Here is a 19167-nt window from a genome sequence, read left to right as displayed (position 1 = left end):
TTGTGGTTCGGTTCTCAGTCGAGGAAATAAAATATTTCATATGTTCATTTCCTCGCTCTGGTAACTGGTCTGCCCGCCGTTTAAAATTAAGTAATTTTTTATCTATTCCCGAAGTTATAGTAAAATATCATTAATTAACTTAATAAAATATTCATTTTGAAGTAACATGATCAAATACAATGCTTAGTAACTTACAATTGTATGTGATGTAGGTATAGTTATATTTTTAATTTGTAGTGTTTTAGAATATGTGAATCATAAAATAAATTTAAAAAAAAAATATAGAGAAAATAGTTGAAATACTTATTTTTATTTTTCGATACAAATAATATGTAGATACGTTCTCTTCAGTATACTTTTAGGAAAAAAAAATATTCAGTATAGAAGAAAATACAACAAAAACAAAAGATTAACATTACATAACAATCTATATAAAATTAATAAAATAGAATAAACTAAAACAGAAGGGAAACTAAAAAGTTATTAGTAAGAGAGCTAATGGCGGCGCGATCACGCACCGCGACCTATTTTTAATCATTTTTGGAAGAAACGAGTGGGGTTGTAGAAATCAATGTATGGATACAGCTTTTTAATATATTTAAAGTATATAAAAAACAGCTGCACGGTGTATAGCCCGCATAGCTAGGCAGAGGAAATGTACTTAGTTCAAATCTTTCTTATTCTAATCTTAAATTAAAATTCAAAAATCAAGTTATGTTGTATCATAGTAATTAATTGTTATATATTTCTTACAAAGCAATTTGAAAAAAAAAAAAATTACTGATAACCATTTATGTGTCCGAAATTACCAAAAAAATAATTTTAAAAAATCTATGAATATAAAATTTTACCGTTGCCAGTTCAGTTCAGTTGTTCAGTTTTACCTGAACTTAGAAAATTTTGATTTCTCATGTACCTATGTATACCTACATATTTTGGGTAATTTGGTAATTTTGGGGAGCCCTAAGAGAAGATTTTCCACTTACACCTGAAAGTCCACCCAAACAATGTTACAAGCTACTACTAGTCTACTATATAATTCAAAACAAAAGCCATCTCCTCACCAACCCCCAACCTGGCAACGTAAAACATTATTGATGGTACAATTCCGTGACAAGTGATACCTACTCGTACACTGGGAACGTCGAGCGGGCCGCGGGATCGATATCCGGCAAACGGAATTTTTAATTTACCTACAAAATACATATATCGATATACGAATTATTTTATTTATATCTTTCTCAAGAAATAAAATTGTACAGGAAATTCATATTTTTTATATAAATTGTTTCAAGGTTGTATTTATTTATCAATCTGTAGGTTTTTATTCGGTATTTTCCCAATATTTATACTGTATTTTATTTATTCTTTTTATCTTTTTAAGGGCAAAGATTGCAGCTCAGTAATTTTATTATATTTATTTACTCTGACATACGGCTTCTCAAAAGTTGAGCTTAAAAAGAAATATTCTTCCCACAAAAAAAATCGAAAAACGAATATACGACACATTATTAAACATAGTCTTAATAAAACATTTGTAATATTACAAAAGTAGATGATTAAAATTCATTCAAAAGTAAAAACGAAACGGAAAAACAAAAAAAAACATCCCTCTCAAATCGACCGTTAAACAGAAGCCAAGTATCAATTCAAAAACGTTTACAGATAAAAAAAGGAAAGTGTAAAAAAAGCACCCTGTCCAAATATTGCGTGTCAAAGCCCACCGCCGTTGTAAAAAAAAAAGAAAAAAACCCACGATTGTTAATCTTAACACATTTGCTTAGAAAAAAGTAGCTGACATGAAAAAACCGCCCTAACATTAGCTCGACCAATGGAAAAGAAAAAAAAAGTGTACTTAGAAAAAAAGGGACTTAATTGGCTCGTGCCGCCCTAGTTGCTTTTTTTTATACAACTTTTTTTTATTCCATTCACGTTTCGACGTGGGGTGAGGTTTTTTGTGACAATTATGCTTCCCGCCAACAAATTATTTAAGATTATAACCTTTTAAACGATGTTAACACTGCATTATTTAGTATGTAATTTATGTTCGACTTAATTTACTACCGACTATTAGTTGTGTTGTGAATAATAGATGTAGTGTTTTTTCTTTTCTTTTTGTTCTTTTAATAATCATAAAAAAAATATTTTTTATGTTGTTTAAAGAAACAATTAAAATTAATAATATTTTATATATCAATTATTAATTTTTCAATAATTAATTAATTATTGTATATAAAAGCTCTGAGGCATAATTTTTATTTCTCAGCGGTGATTGAGCCACGACCAGAGTGTTGGGACTCTTCAGAGGTTACTATTTGAGTTTAGGCTCATACAATTAATAGTTCTAAGCATATTCTATAGCACTTGTATCAATTGGTGTAGAAAAGCGTGATTTTTAGTTTTTTTTTTATTTTATATCATTATATCAATTACTATATAACCTTCAGGATTGTGGATTTTTTTTTTTTTTTTATTTCATGCAATAGGTAGGGATTTATGTATACATTTTTTTAAATTAATTTATTTGTTTATTTTTTTATTTGCATTACTTACAAATTAGAATCCGAGTATATGTTTGTTTATACATTTTATAATATTACAAACTTAAGCTAAAGCACGAGTAATGGCGTAAAATATTACCTTAAGCATTTTACGTCTACTTATCAAAGAGATTTAATTGCCTATTTTTTTGTTTAGAATCTTTTGGTGAATCCATTGTGTTTGTTTTTTTTTCAGCTTTACGGTATACAGTTGGTGAGAGACATTGCCTTGTCTTATTACTAGAACGAGGAAGTAATTATTTCCCCCGAGTGGAACATGAATCCACTACCATTGAATTCACTATTAGATGCTGTTCACTACGACTTCAAATGTTTCGTCGATAATTTTCATTTAAATACTTTAACTTACTTAATTTTTATTTCAGCCTTAAGAAAATAATACATTAAAAATATCATATTTAAAAATAATTAAAGATTTCTAAATATAAAAAATTGAATACATTATTCCATATAATATTTCACAATCATGTTTAAAATGTATATCAGCAATTTACATACAAAAGATTATAAAACCTCATTATCTTTATAATGTACACATTCATTATTAAAATAAAATAATCATTGATAAGAGAATTAAAAACCTTGTCACGGTGACATCTGGTGAACAATAGTTGAACTAAAGATATTAAAAAAATCTTATTGGAAATTTTCGTTCATGATTCAAACGTTCTTGTTAGAACTAAATTTAATTGTATTTTTAATATATATTTAGAAATCATATTAGAATAGTCTTAGATAGTTGAAAACAATTGTTAATAATAGGTAATATATCACAAAAAAATTGAAAAAAAACATAAAAAATAATTAATGTCAAGGTCAAAAATATTCAAAAATAACTCAAAAGTCAAAAAAAGAATATAAAAAAGCGAATCGTATGAAGAATACTTCATACTCAAAGTCAATAAAAAAGCTGCGCAATAACACCTTTCTAGACAAAAAATACACTTGACGCTCAAATTTAGATTAAACTTGTCAAAAAAACATAAAAAAAGAATAAAAAATCACTAAATATTACATAATAAAAAAATAAGTTATATAATTACCTTTCCGTTAAAAAGAAAAATACAACCGACCCGCGCCACGACAACTTATAAAATTTCCGTTTAAAACACACAGCTCATTATCTTTTTTCTAACGAAAAATACTTTATTTTGTGATACTAAAAAACTGTAAATATCATATAACATTATTAAGTTTAAACTTTATTTATTAATTGATATGATTTAATTTAATTTAATGTTAATTCTGATATACGTCTTTAAGGAATGAGACTGTTTCGTCTTGGGCTACTTTATTGCCCACTAGTGAAGGGATAGCATCGTCTTAAAACGTAGTCTGTATAATCTTGCTGAGATTTTTTTATTAATTTTTATGTAGTTTTTTTCTAATATATGCATATTACTTTTTTAAATTAATAAAGAAAGTTTCATTTTTTGTCTGAATATGTGCAACGATGAACAAACTTTACTCATAGTTTATTTTTAAAGAAATCTATATCTATTTAACCTAATGGTTTTTTTTCTATTCACAATAAGTTTGTATTCACATTACAAATAACAAAAATAATTACTTACTTAATAGAAAAACCTTTGATGCATGAAAAGAAATAGTGTTAAATTACTACAAAGAATTCTTAGAAGTTTATGTATGAACATAATTTTTTTCCGATACTAAGTGACTGACAGACTCACAGTTGAAACTACTGAAATTCGTGAGGGATCGAATAAAAATGAGATCTTCCATTTTACATTTTTAATTCGACAAAATAAATCCAAAATATATAAAAGAATTATTAGACTTGAAAACTTCATTAGTCGATCGACTTTCGACTAAGCGACCACCCAAGTCTACAGACTGCACTTGCAATGCACATCACTATCAACGCTTGTGTGTGTTATCAGTAATGCACTGTAGTACGTAGATAAAATTTTGAAAAATTCTCAACTTTTCCGCGATAACCCCGCCCGGACGCGCCCGGACGCGCAGAAAAAAGCTTCCAAGCTGTATTCATAGTGATTATTTATTTATATCACGATATGTCATAATTTTTTTGTATACTTTTACTTTGTATCTAGTAAGTAGGGTAAGCAGAGGGAAAGTAGTGTCAGGATACTCCGTTTCCCACTTTCCGTTCAATCTTCGTGACATTGTGTACGAGTGGCAGAACTCAACGCCGCCCTTCATCTTGTTACGCTTAGACACATTACGTGCTATACAAAATATAAATAATATCTAGCCTAGTCCAGAAAAAATGTTTTATTGTATTACTAAATAAAAAAAATGTTACTAAACAGAAAATATTCTACGTCGTAAACAGTAAGTAAGCAAATTTTTGCAAACCGTATTTGTTAAATCCATTAACTTAATTCAATAAGACGGTATTATGAGTATTATAACTGATATTTTGATAGTTTTTTAGCTTTCTCTGCATGTGCATTCTAGCAGAGTACCTAGTATTCAAACTTGTGTGTTGAGTTCCAGAACTCATTGCAGTGATTTGTCTTGTCAATTTCCCGGAGTGAGAATTGAACCCATAATAGTTGTATCGGAAATTGGAGAATGTGTCTTTAGCCTAAGTTCCTAGGTTATCTCTGCCTATCCTACACACAGAAACCAACTAAGAAGGCCAACTAAAAAAAATATTAAGTAAATTATTATAATATTACAACAAAAACAACATAATCGATCCTCGACTATAAATACAGTATTTTATAAATAAACTGCACGTCCAACAAGTATTATTTGCTATACGTTATCACGTGTGTGTACAACAGGGTGTCTTTGTGAGGGTCTAGATAAAACTATCAGCCTAGATATAACCTGGCTAGAATATAATGTACTGGATGTAGACTAATTATAATGTTATAAGTTATGAAATGTGAACAAATTGTTTTACCTGTAAGTATTTTTAATTTGGTTGTGTTTTTTCTTCATTGCGTAATTTGGGTGTGTTTGTGTTCGTGTTATTTTAATAACTGTAATATTGGTTAAGTGGGATTAAATGTGGCGTAATTCAAATTTAAAATAATTTTTTTTTGCTTCACGCTATATAACTATGGCACTCACCGCTTAAATATCTAGACTTGATGAGTGATGGAACTCAACGCCGTGCTTTGTCCTGTCCTGTTATTAAATGTCCTGTTGTCCTGTTATTAAATTGAAGAGAGAAAAGTCTCTTTAAAATATTTTTATTAAAATTAATATTAGCAAGCACTTTTGACTGAGTTACCACTTCTTCGAAAGAGCAGTTCTGATTAGAAGAGCAGGAGGAAAATTCAACAGTTGCTATCTAATTTCTTTTAAATAATGTTCCTATAATTTTAAGGCAAGTAAAACGGAGTGACATCACTTATAACCTAAAATCTTAAATAATATTTCTGTGTATATTACAATATTTCTTTGTTTCTGGATATATTATAACATATTTTTAATTCAAATTACTTTTGGCAAGCGCTTTTGAATAAACATACGAATAAACATAAAGCTACCACCAGGTCGGACGACAGTTCTGCTGAGAAGCCAGTAAAAACTTTACATTAAGTAAAGGTTACATTTTTATTATTATCAACAACAGTACAAAACAATTTACGTAGAATTATTAATAATCAAAGTATTTTTTTTTTACTTTCAGTCAACATCACCGTGCAGCAGGCTTAAACAGAGGACAATCACAGAATCACAGAAGTCGCAGGTTTAACTGAATAATAATTGGTGAAATAATAAGTAAATGGACTAAGAGCAGAAAAGGTGATTATTATAAAGGGAGCTTGTTTTTTCTATACAGGTTATGGTAAAACAAAAACTTATTTGCACTTTTTGGAATATTGCAGGAGATGCAATCATTTGCTTAAATAGTATTTATTTTTTTTATTAATTGGAATTACTTATATAAGTAATGCACCATTTTTTGCTTCACGCTTTATCCCAAGCGTTGTAGCCAGAGAGAACGGATACCTCTTTCGGATATTCTTTCTTTCTCTGGTCTACTATCATCAGACTCTTTAAAACTATTAAAATAAAAACCGGCCAAGTGCGAGTCGAATTTGTGCACGAAGGGAAGGCCATACCATTACCGATGGCAGTAGGTTCAATATCACTTAAAATGATTTTCTAACTCAATTTTTTTATAAAGATGGAGAATCCTTTATCTTGTCTAATGTGAAAAAGAATAACAATATTTTTTTCATCATCATTTAGGTACACTTACAGCAATTTTCTAGTACCTAATTAATCACAAAATAATTAACTAAGAAACTTATTAAAATAAAGAAAATTATTTAAAATCACGCGGAAGAGCTAAAACGTTTTAATTGCTGCACTCAATTAATAAACTAAAGGAATTCTCTAATCGACTCCGCCGTAAAAAGATATATCGTGTACAGGACCTATGGTAATTGGACTATCTAACGGTTACCGTTACATAGACAAGCTTTAATGGTAGGCTTTAGAGTTTTTTTTTCTATTTAGTGATAGAAAAAGACCATGTGGTCTGGAGTTGCTCTGTTTTTTGGTTTGGTTCTTTCCTTTTTTCATATGGTTTTTTATTATTTTGGTTGCAAGTAAAATATATCTTCTTTTCTGGGATAATTGAGTGTACTGACGCTAAGTTCTAGCTGCCTATACTGATTTGTCGAATCTTTAAATAAAAGATTTAGACTTTTGAAAATATAAGTTGACAATAAATTTTACTAGTGTGTGAGGTAATTTCTAATTATAATATTCAAAACGTGTACGAAAATGAAAATCTTAATTTTTTGTCTTAAAAAAGTACCTAAAAATGATTTAAATATAAAAAACAAAAGCTAATATAGCACATAATACTACAAAATAAAATCAAGTCTCAAAGAGCCAAATGTCAAATCATTCTTTTTTTCTTTTTTTTTTGTTCCATATAAAACACTCTATTTAGCTTGACCTGTATCCCGTACCTATATATTACAGTACGCAAATCCTCCCACGAACACATATTTGCATACATGTTCTTGTTACCAGAGCTAGGAAATTGAATAAATTCGTTCCCCCGAATAGGAATTGAACCCACAACCGACACTTACAGTCACACCACGCCAATAAAAATAATTTATTAACATTAAAACGAAAATTAAATTACAGTAATAATAAAATGTAATACTCCTTTTCAGAAAGTGGGTTTACGTCAATGACCTGACCGACCGGCGGCCGCAAGCCTAGATTAATGAGGAAGCAGACTAATTAAGACAAGTTTATCTTTCACAGGTGAAAAATTACTGGCAATCATTAAAATGACGGTATATAAACGAACTTTCATTATTTTATTTATATGAAAATTATAAAAATTAATGATGTGCCATTAAAAAAATATTTGTCATTAGAACTAACATTGTAATTTATATAATTTAAGGGTCATGTTATCAATGTTTTCTAAATAAGGAAAAATTGGCCGGAAACGTAGTGATTGGTCACTAAATTACTTTCATACTTACTTGTTTGCTATAAATAATACAAAAGTAACAAAAAAAAACGAGCTTAAAGCTCTTTTTTTTCATAACAAGGTAGGGAAAACCTAGTGTTGAGGCACTCTCTATCTTGTCCACTTTTCATTTTTCGAGATATTGAGTTGTGAAACTCAAAAATACTCTAAATGAGATCGAACCGAAAACTATAATATTTACTTCACCTTCAATGCACTAAAAACTATACAAAAAAGGAAGTAAGAATACGCAGTGCACTTCCCTTAATTGGATTATAGTGTAACGGCTTTAGTGCTAGCAATTAAGCTTTAATAGTAGAGAAAGTAATAGGTTTTACTATAACTATATTATAAATCATAGAACACACTAAACACATTAAAGAAAATATAACACTTCGAAAATATTATTTTTTTCAGAGGGAACCTAATGCTAAGACACCCCCGTTCCCTTCTTTTCCCCCAATTTTCGTACCATTGCCTATAAAATTGCGGAACTGCACTGCGCTTTGTGTGTTAGAGCGGAAAAATCAAAATAATTTAAAAAAAATCCCCTGAATGGAATGGAACCCACAATCGTTGCGTTTATAGCCAGACTGTATAATTGCACCATGATGTACTTAATGGAAGGATTCATACAATATTTAACTTTTAATCACTAAACTTATTACTTATTATTAAAGAGAGGAGAAAGAAAGGAGAAAAACTGCAATAAATATCTCTTTTCTCTATCCTTTATTTTAAAAATTCGAGAGAGCACTATTTTGCACTTCATTAATCATAATAAACCAATTAATATAGCAACTAGTTAGAACGTAACAAAGTATGTAACTACGAAATAATTGCGATAAGGCTTTAGACACTATTAATTTTACATAATAGCCTATACACGACTGGGCCGCCATAATATATTATTTTGTATGTAAATCTTATTTTAGTATGAAAATTGGTGTTTTTTATTTTAAATCCTCTTATTTTTAGAGATGTTTGGATCCTATTTTTCACGCAGTATATATATATAAATTAGGGTTAAGACACTACGTTCCTCACTTTCCTCTCAATTTTCTTGAACTAGCGTGTTTAGAGTATCCAGTAGAACTAAAGTACCTACTTTATTTCAGTCCCAAAAGAGACAGTTGCTTAGAATATTTAAGCAAAATCATTAATTCATTGAAAGTGATTTTTGTAACACTCATTTGGTCCAATAATGACGTAATTACCCTTTTTTAAGAATATTTATTTTTTGTTATTTTTATTTTATATAATTTATTTCTTATTATAAGTCTAGTCTTTACTCTTCCAATATTTCAAAAAGTGCAAATGACATGAAAATATAGTTTATCTAAAATTACAGGATTATTTAAACAAATATTCAATTATTTAATTTATATCTTGTTTTACTTCTAGTAATATTTAGAGAGGTACATAGCACAGTATCACAGCTTCTTTAATTCCCACTCAAGGAAATTCATTGTTTTCATTTTGCGGCGTTGAGTTCCGCCACTCAATACTAATATAATAATGTCTCAAAAATTAAAATGTTTCTTTAGAGTACAGCGTGAACCTAAAAAAAACATGACAATACTTCTAAAACATAAGATATACCACTTTATCATCCATTGAACGACAATCTTACTATATGAGTCAGTATTTTCATAAGCGTCAATCTCAAGCAGTCGTGAGGGTGTCAAAGCTAGACGACCGCTGGTATTACATTTGGAATACAAGCCTACGACATTCCTTGTAAGTTAATCACATTCAGTATTACAATTAACAAAGGCATTAAATAAGTATATTGAGAGAATTTGAACTTAAATTGGAAACTTGAACCGCGGCGTTGAGTTACGCCACTTAAGAACCAAAACAAACCAACTTCGGATATTTGTAGGTAAATATTATGGAGAAAATAATTTTTAAATTTTTAAATCAGAAAGAAATATGGCTTTCTTATGCCACACAATGTCAATATTTTAACGGAAAATGGAAAATCGATAAAGTTTTTATTAGAGTGAAAATAAAAAAAGCAGAATCATTTCGTTACAAAAATTAAATACTTGTACTGTGTTTATAATATTAAATTACAAAATAAAAATCCATATTTACATAATTATATAATAAAGATTTATTCATATCTATACCATTTAGATGTTTTAAAATTTGAAGTAGTTACCTAATATATAATCAACAAGGCATCCACTGCGCTATACGGTAGTTTTCTTATATTTTTTATAACGGAACTCTATTATAGGATGCATTTCACGACTTTGAAGCAATCCTGTTTCAATATCGTGTCAAACAAAACCAGTTGGAAGGTATAACATTTTCTTTTAACCTACAGTAGAGTTACTTTGTGAGACACGTCTGCCCTTTTTTATATAAACATAGAATTTTAGTGTATTTTATGGATACCTATGCGTTTTTTTATATTTTGGTTACCAGCTTCAGGCCGTCGTGACGGGAACATAAACGTGACGGTCGTGGGTTTGATTCCCGGGTTCCCTTTGCCTACCAGGGGGGAACCTGGGAACTTAGTATATCTTGCACTTAGGGATGTGCAAGATACAGCGTGAAGCTATAAAAATACTGAGGGCTATCACGTCGGAACGATGCTAATGAGACGAGACTTTATATTCAACTCATGTTATTTTTGAATAATATTAATTATTTTGTTATACCTCTACAATACTAATACTTAGAGAAACTTACAAACGCCTTATTTTAATTTTATTTATCATTCTTTATTCTTACAATTAAGTTACATTTAAGTCACTTCCGCTTCCTTTTTTATGACGAATTCTCAAGGTATTGTTGAGTGGCGTAACTTAACGCTATGCGTTATTTCATTACAAAAGCGAGGAAACGAAAATATTAACTATATATATTTCATACCCTCCAGTGGGTTTCGAACCCACGACTGACGCGCCCACAAAAGCACGCCTGTTCCCTACGCCACGTCGCCCTCATTTTTTCCATAGATAAAAAAAACATTTACTTATTATTTTCTTTTTAATACTCATTTTAAAATTGCCAATATTGTAAAGCTCCCATTAGAAATTCCTTTAAAAATTCTAAACTACAGAAACATCCACGCGGCCTAGCACAAAGCTCTAAAAGAAAGAGGAAAAAAGAAAGGGAAAAAGAAATAACGACCGCGAATACCCCGCGGGCGAACGAACTGTGAAAAATAAGACGAAAAAGTGCGCCCGCGCACATGTGCGTTGAAACACTTTTTTACAATCTATCTATACATAGTGGTTTTTTTCTAAACTACACTTACTAGGTATAGTTTATGTACTTTCGTTTTGCCTATTTGCCTTTAATCTATATTTTCAGTTAGTGTTAAAACACTTCGCTCTCTACTTTGTGTTGTAGTCAGTCATTTTAAGCTGTAGCAGAGCAGTGATTCAGCGCCCAGCTGTAACATGAAGATGTGTAGGTTCGATTCTCATTCGATTATGAGAATATATTGTCTCGAAAATTGAGTGTAAAGTGGGAAAGAGAATATTTTAAATAAACTTCATATTTCTTTTTATTCAAAGAAATGGAAATATACAAATACAAATAATATAAAATATTCAATCCTAAGAAAAGAAAGTTGAACTTAGAGGTTAGCTTGTATTCCCGTTTATATTCATTTCCATTTTAGTTTCTTTATGTTAGTTATGAGATGAATGGTCTGGTTACAGAATAGGCTTGACCTATTCTTATGATTTCTAAGCTTAAGCCGACTTAATACTGTAAAATGTGCACATATTTTTAATCTTACCAAATATGGTAAAATCTAACAAATTATTTCTTATGTGGAGCAATTACTTATTTTCATGTTCGCACTCCGATAAGAAAACAGCACGGTGTTGAGATCCGCCTATCAAATCCCGATTTGGACGGATTCTAGAGAACGAAATGTTTTGACACTAGCTTCTTTCTATTTATTCTGCAACTAAAGACGAAGCCTTGCAAAAAGAATATTCACAAAGAACATACCTAGTATTTCTCTAATGTCTTGATGTCTTCCTACATAATCCACTTAAAACCGTCTCAAGAGAAAACTACCTCTATTTACAATTAAATAAGGTATAAAATGAATTTATATATTGTAATGAACCCGTCGTTCAGTGATTTAGAGGACTATTGGAGACTTTTTAATTGATGCCTTTTTCTCGGCTTGTTTATAGTAACCGGTTAAGGGCAAGAAGGTCTTAAGGTACATCTTAGTAGAATTTTACAGTTTTTAAAGTTTTCCCCATAGTTCTACTTAGAAAAAACAAACATATTTTACAGAATGTATAAAAGTCTTAGCGTAGCTGGATTTAAACCCACACTTCTTCTTGATAAGTATATATTATTTTAGTTTTTTACATATATATTTCTCATATTTTCCCATTTTATTGGATACCTATTTTAAGTCGGGATTATTTTATAATATAATTCCGAAGGGAAAACGTCAGGGTCCAAATTGAACCTATAAATATATTTAACTGATTTATATTTTTAATAATATAAAATATCTAGTTTGGTAATATTATAAAAACGAAGAATTTGTTTGGTTAAAGGCGCTGTAAAATGTTAGAATTTTTTAGTTGGAATTGAAATAATTTCGCTGGCGCTGAGTTCCGCAACTCGATACCCAATGCCTCGAAAATTAGGCGGAGTGTCTTAACACTACGTTTCCTCTACACATATTGGCTATATGACATTTTATGGGATACAGTGTGAAGAAATAAGTCCTTAGAAATGTCTAGCATTGGCCTTAAGATACTTTCTTAACTAACGTGCAGATCACCAGCGGGGGCATTAAATTGGTGTAAATTTTTACGACGACACTAAACTTATACTGTTTCCTTACTATACCCTATTTTGAACCTAATTAGGTACGCGTTATCTCTATAAATAATAAGAAATCTATTACAAAATATTTCTAATAAAGATACTACTGTTTTATATTTTACTTTTAAAATTAATTTAACTTTTTTTTTCTTTATACTGCATATAGCAGAATAGACAAAGGTAACCTAGTGTTAATAAATTCCTTTCTTCACTTTCTTCTCATTTTCAGAGACATCGCGTGTTAATAATGCTCGCCACGTTTTGTCTCCTTACCAGAGCAAGGAAGAGTAAATGACTGAAGTAAAAATTGAACCCACAACGGTTACGTTTACATACTTTACTAATCCAAAATTATAAATATTAATAGAAGCCAATAAATAACTAAAGTATTTAAGACAGAAGTGCACATGTTACGTAACCGACTATCGGTAAAATTGGTCAAGTGCTCTAGATAGCCTCACAAAAGGATCGACATATCAATAAATACTTCAAAACCATTATAATTTTCGCAATTATATATAGCATTGTATTTATTTTCAAATATAAACGAATATTGAGCGACGGACCGTAATCGCGATGGGGGGTACCGTTATATTTAAATTGCATTATTTTTCCTACTTTGGTAGACTAAGCGCGGCGTTGAGTTACGCTAGTTAATAGGCAATGTCTGAGAAATTAGATAGAAAGTGGTCAACGGATTTTCTCATCTTTTAAAGATAGGTTTTACTGTTGTGCGGGAAGAAGCGGTGTATATTGTATGAACGACTTTTTACTAGTTGAATTAATGTTTGTCTGTACACGTGGTGGTTGTAGGTTCTATTCTTATTCAAAGGAAATATCCTTCTAATAATTTTTTATATAAAAATATTTCTTGTTACCTGTTTAAATAACATTGTGAACTCAACAATATTGTAGATGACAAACCACTACCGTAACTATAATGGTAGGCAAATAATAAGGCAATTTGTTCTTCACCTTTCACAATTACTACTTTTTTTTTTTTTTTTTTATTTTAAAAAACTACATCCACGGGCTCATAGTTGCCCGTGCCTTTTTTTATTTTAAGAAAGTCACAATTACTACTTATATGGAGAAAATTTAAAAAAAAAACTACCCACTCCGGAATCCCCCTAAAAAAAGTTTAAGTAGGTATAATTATCCAATAATATCCAAATTATATTGATTGCCAACACGGCGTTGAATTCCGTCAATTAACACGCGACTCGAATTAGGGCGGAATCACACTAGGTTCCCTCTGCCTCCACTGCTATATAGCAGCAATGGAAAAAATCTAAGCCTATTAAATTCCTCAAGTATAATGATTCCGAATAAAAAAGGTCATTGAGAATATCTAGATAGGTTATTAATAAGAACACGGTGTAAACGTCTATTATTGGATGTTCGACATAATAGCTAACGTATAAAAAGGGTGTGGATGCATTTAAAAAACTTGCCTGATAGACCTCTTGTAAAATAATCGTAAGCAGATTTTAATGAAACTTTGTAAGCTATTACAATACGTGGAAAATTGTAATTTCTTGTTGTAAAAAAAATAATGTTATTTTAATTAAGTTTTATTATATCTATCTAGAAATATAGGTACTTATTAGTTGTATCAACTCTGGTGACGTGAATTACAAAAACTGTTTTTTTGTCAGTTTTCATAGGATTTTTGGAAAATATTCACATTAAATATTATATTTTCGTCTTCTTTACAGAGGGAGCCTGCTCTGAGAAAAGAACCTAATGGAATCCATCTACAGATACGTACAATACATATATAAATTTTGGACTCCAAATTCTTTGTCAAATTTTACAGACGAGTAAAACCATAGAAAAAAACAATGATTAAAATTACTGCATATCAATTTTCTATCGTTTAAAATAAAATATTCTTAAAAAACAAAATTAAAAAAATAAATCAAAATCATTTAGCACAAGAAGTCTTAAAGAAAATCAGAAAATATGTTATTCTATAAAAATATTAATATGTAATCTGACTTGTATAACAATTACATTATGACCCGTATTGCATTAAACATAAGATCTATATTAAAAAAGTGTTTAGAAGAAACATAACGCTGGGGCCAGTGCTCAGCCTTGCCTAACCTGTTTTTTCTACATATCACCTTACCTATTCTAAAGTAACACAATTACTAAGACAATGCCAATTAAGTTTTTACTTTTAACGTATTATTCGAGGGAGTTACGAGTTTTTATGTGATATACATACATAAAATGTCTCATTTGGAGCAACAATGACGTATTTGTACTTTTTTATAGGAATAAAAGTTTGTAGATGTTGTCTTATCGCATAAATTAACATGTTTAACTTGTTTTTTTTAACAATAGTGTAATTCCGTCAATGTTGCAGCAAATGATACATCAATGATTTAGTGAACGTTGGATTGAAATTAAATAAAAATTATAATGTGACGGTGGAAAATACTTTTTTGTGTAATTATTAGCTAATACGGAATTCCTTATTCTAACTAAGGGTGAGTGGTAAGAGAGGCAGGAGGAGTCTTTGGTTGACCTCTGAGAACAGTCTCAACCTCTGAGTAAAGACGATGATAGTGGACGAAGCGTGAAGTATAGGATCCGTGAGAACACTAGTATTAACATAAGAAGTTCCAACATCAAGAAAAGAATAGACTTAAGATGTCTATCAAAATAACATCCAGGTTCTGTGGTTAGTATGGCTTCGTACATACAATACAAAATATTTCATTAAATTTAATGTATGTATTTAATTCATATTATATAATTAAACTAATATTTGTTAGTTATCTATGTAAAGTTTACACCGAACCTACATTTAGATAAACCTACATATTATATTTAAGTTTTTTTAGCATTAAGACAATTCTCGAAGCATTGTGTGTTGAGTGGAGGAAGGCAACGCCGGAAGTTATATTAGTATAAACTTATTAGACCATAGGGAATAAAATAGTTAGTATTGCAGAGATCTATTCTACTGTGAAATAACTGAAATCATCTCTTTACTTAAGAAAACTTTAATTTTAAAACTGAGGAATTAATTATTTTGATTTCCTATGGTAACACGGCAGAGTGAGGCTTTGAGTTTTGCCACTTAAAAGTCTTGAAAGTTGGGCAAATAAATGTAAATGGAGTATCTTAACACTAGGTTATGTCTGTCTACCCTGCTAAATACGAAATACCGCATGAAGCTATTTTTTTATGTTTTTAATATATATTATTTAATTTCAAAATTGTGATAATCATAAAAATACGTAATACCTATTTGCTAGAATATAAGCTTCATTGAATATCAATAAGTGGATAGAACGCATGTAGGTACATATAAGATAATTAAATTATCTATAAAATATTATAATTTGTTTTAATGTCGAAACGAGTCTCATGCTTTGATTATTTATGACTTATGTATTATGTTTGTATTAATATTTTTTTATTAATGCTGAGTTCGAATTTGAGTAAGAATACGTAGTGTTGAAACACTTGGCTCCACACTTTTCGTTGACTTTTTTAGCTCCTGCACGTAGCAGGGTGGGCGGAGGTAAATTGATAGCCGCGCAGGGGCAGAAACGTGCGAAACACTTCCATTATAAAGTATAAAAAAATGAAGATTTCTATTAATTTACATCACCAAAATCAAATTCAATAATACCCTACCCCACGTAACTAGCAGTATATATTCTTACGCAACCTAATTAGAACGGGATGCAGTCAGATCGAGCCTTTGATGTTTAAATATTCCTCTCACATAGTTTCTTAAACCAATTCTTGATTTTAAAACGAAAACTCATGTTACATTTCGTAAAACCTAGCAGCAGCCTTCGGTTAGTCTTACAAACGAGAATATTCTTTATTATTAGTTGAAATAAGATTTAGATTTGCTTTTCACCCGTAAACTCCCCCCTACATAGCTGCGAGTGAGTCAACTGCGCGGGCGCAATTTTGCAACCAAAATTCTACTGGTTTTAGACAATGGCATTATTAGGCGTTAGACGCCATTTTGTTTAGATAAAACGAGATTTAAAGCACATCTATACATTGTTTCTAAAAGGCTAACTAGATAGTGCTATATAGAAAAATAGTTATGCTAATTCACAGCGGCTTTAGTGAATGTTTTAGTCCCGTTTATATTTAGTCTTTATCTCCTTTAGATCGACTGGTAAATACCATCTTGGAAATAGTTTGGTTATAATTGTAAATGTTTAAATGTATTTTTTTACAACAAAATAAGAGAGGCCGTGTCAGGTTGTGAATTCGATTCTGACTTGACTTGACAAAACAATTTAATATTTTTATTTTTCCGCTATGGTAACGAGACAAAGCACAACCCAACCCGGTTCCGCCATTCAACACGCATTGCTGCTTGATGTCGACTTTAAAACATACATTTTTACAACTGGTAATTCATAATTTTATTGGTCCTTTTTTAAGAATTATTAAGCAACAATGAAATTATTTCTTTTAATCGACGTCAAAAAGAGAGATTATCAGTTCAAAATGTACGTGTATGGTATACATGCCTACTTAGTTGCAATTGTATAATATTTTTTCTTTCAGCCACCAGAAAAAATATATTTAACATAACTTTTCTGGAATGTATGATTTTTTTAAAGTAAAACAAGAATTCTGAATACCTTTCATAACAAACCTTGCCAACACTATTTCAAGAAACACACTTATGTCACAAGAACATCACTAGTTAGATACTTACATAAATGTCAAACAATCATATAAAAAAACAGAAATAAAACGTACGTAATATCGAAGTAATTGCGTGTTTTTCTTAAATTCAGCTCCATTTGAGGTACAAAAAGCAACATTTGTAATTTTGCTAACGATAATTATTATTATTGCTAAATTACTTAAATTACTGCTATAGAGTCACCTACATATATGTATGTTTATGCTTAGTAAATAATACTATTTTCTGTAATTGTAAACGCAAAAGATTGAGGGTTCGATTACCACTGGAAGAAAAAATAATAATATTTCCATCCATCCGAGGCAAAGCGCCGCCGTGTTGAATTACGGCACTCAACACATAATGCCGACAGAATATGGCAGAAAATGGGGAACAGAGTATCTTAACACTAGGTTCCCTCTACCTAAAATGCTGCGTGGGGGATACAGTGTAAAGCACAGACTACAAAATGAAAAGAAATAACCAATATATTATTTTACTTTTGTTTAACGCAGTCGTGGTTAAATATTGGCAAAATATGATCTGAATTTTCCAAGCACTCAACGCCGCGTTTTGCCTCGACTCAAGCGGAAATCGAACCCCCAACCTGTCACGTTTACAGCCCCAGTGTGTACTCCTGCGCCACCACTGGCCTCAGTATTTATATTCGATGTATACAATCATACACCCTCCAAAGGTATGTCAGTATTACGACAGCCGATGACAGATGTGATCAAATGACGTTATTATTACTGTACAATGAATCATATTACACCATTAAATATTTTTTTATAAAATAATCAATCACAATGGTACCTATATCATTGTTTCTATTACTAGCGACCAAGACGCGGCTTCGCCCGCTTTAATTTATTTTTATTATAGCCATTCACAACATAAACAAAGTCTCATATAAATTTTAGCCTATGTGTTGTTCTTATGTATAAGCTACATTACTGTAAAGTATCATCAAAACTTGATCAGTAATTATTGGCGTGAAAAGGGAACAAACATCCTAACAAACGTTTACATTTATAATATTAGTAAGATTTCAGTATATACCAATAATCGATAGGTGCAAAAATTCCTATTAGAGCACTCGTGGCCGCTCTGAAGCTAGTATGTCGCACTATGGTTTTTTTACTGTCGATAATTTTTTCCCGAGTAAACAAATTGCAGAATACCGAACTTCAGAGAGGCCACAACTCGCCGACCGAACTGTAATCCACATATCTACATATATGCACAAATAATTTTTGCATCTATTTCTAAACTAGTTGCGTGGGCTACTTTAAACATAGTAAAATGTTCGAAAGAGCTGGGTACTATCTTGATGTTTGTTTGCACTGGCTGAAAGAAGCGAATCTGGCGTTCTTAGACCTAGTGTTCACGACATGCAATAAAATATGTAACGTAAATTTATTTTGTACTAGGATTCTAATATAATAAAATATAGAAAAAACTATTAAGATAGCAAATAAAGTGGTAACAGCGGCACAACGTCTCACTGCAAACATGAAGATTCGATTCTATCTCGAAGGAATTAATTACTATATTTTTGTCACTCCTGAAGGTCATCTCTCAAGACAAAATGCGGCGTTGTGTTCCGCTACTCAACACTCAATGGCTCGAAAATTTTGAAAATTGGATAC

At 30.5% G+C, this 19167-nt stretch overlaps 1 protein-coding gene and 1 long non-coding RNA gene across 10 annotated transcripts in view; one reads left to right on the top strand and one right to left on the bottom strand.

Moving 5' to 3' along the window:
• dati (zinc finger protein datilografo) overlaps positions 1-19167 on the bottom strand; it is a 103641-nt gene that overhangs the window by 72452 nt on the left and 12022 nt on the right. For 5 of the 8 annotated variants that reach the window (XM_085201436.1, XM_085201440.1, XM_085201441.1 and 2 more), the window contains exon 1: positions 3605-3789. The exons of 1 other annotated variant lie outside the window; for it this stretch is intronic. The gene's annotated coding sequence lies outside the window, so the exon portion shown is untranslated. Of the gene's footprint in view, positions 1-3604; positions 3791-19167 lie in introns of those variants that run through there. 2 more of the 8 variants (XM_085201443.1, XM_085201444.1) reach the window with 2 other exon arrangements.
• LOC146529689 (uncharacterized) lies at positions 5095-17619 on the top strand. Of its 2 annotated transcripts, XR_014878985.1 has the most exons (5): positions 5095-5459; positions 6193-6308; positions 7703-7828; positions 14553-15526; positions 17392-17619. It is a non-coding gene; the product is annotated as an uncharacterized LOC146529689 (long non-coding RNA). The 2 variants fall into 2 exon arrangements; XR_014878984.1 differs by lacking the exon at positions 17392-17619 and having other exon boundaries at positions 5195-5459; positions 7703-7796; positions 14553-15279.

The sequence above is a fragment of the Heliconius melpomene genome, chromosome 18 (genome assembly GCF_056956725.1).
Source record: "Heliconius melpomene rosina isolate 202511_hmr_F chromosome 18, ASM5695672v1, whole genome shotgun sequence".
Taxonomy (NCBI): Eukaryota; Metazoa; Arthropoda; class Insecta; order Lepidoptera; family Nymphalidae; genus Heliconius; species Heliconius melpomene.
The sequence above is the reverse complement of the archived record's forward strand: the minus strand, read 5'-3'. Positions and strand labels throughout refer to the sequence as shown.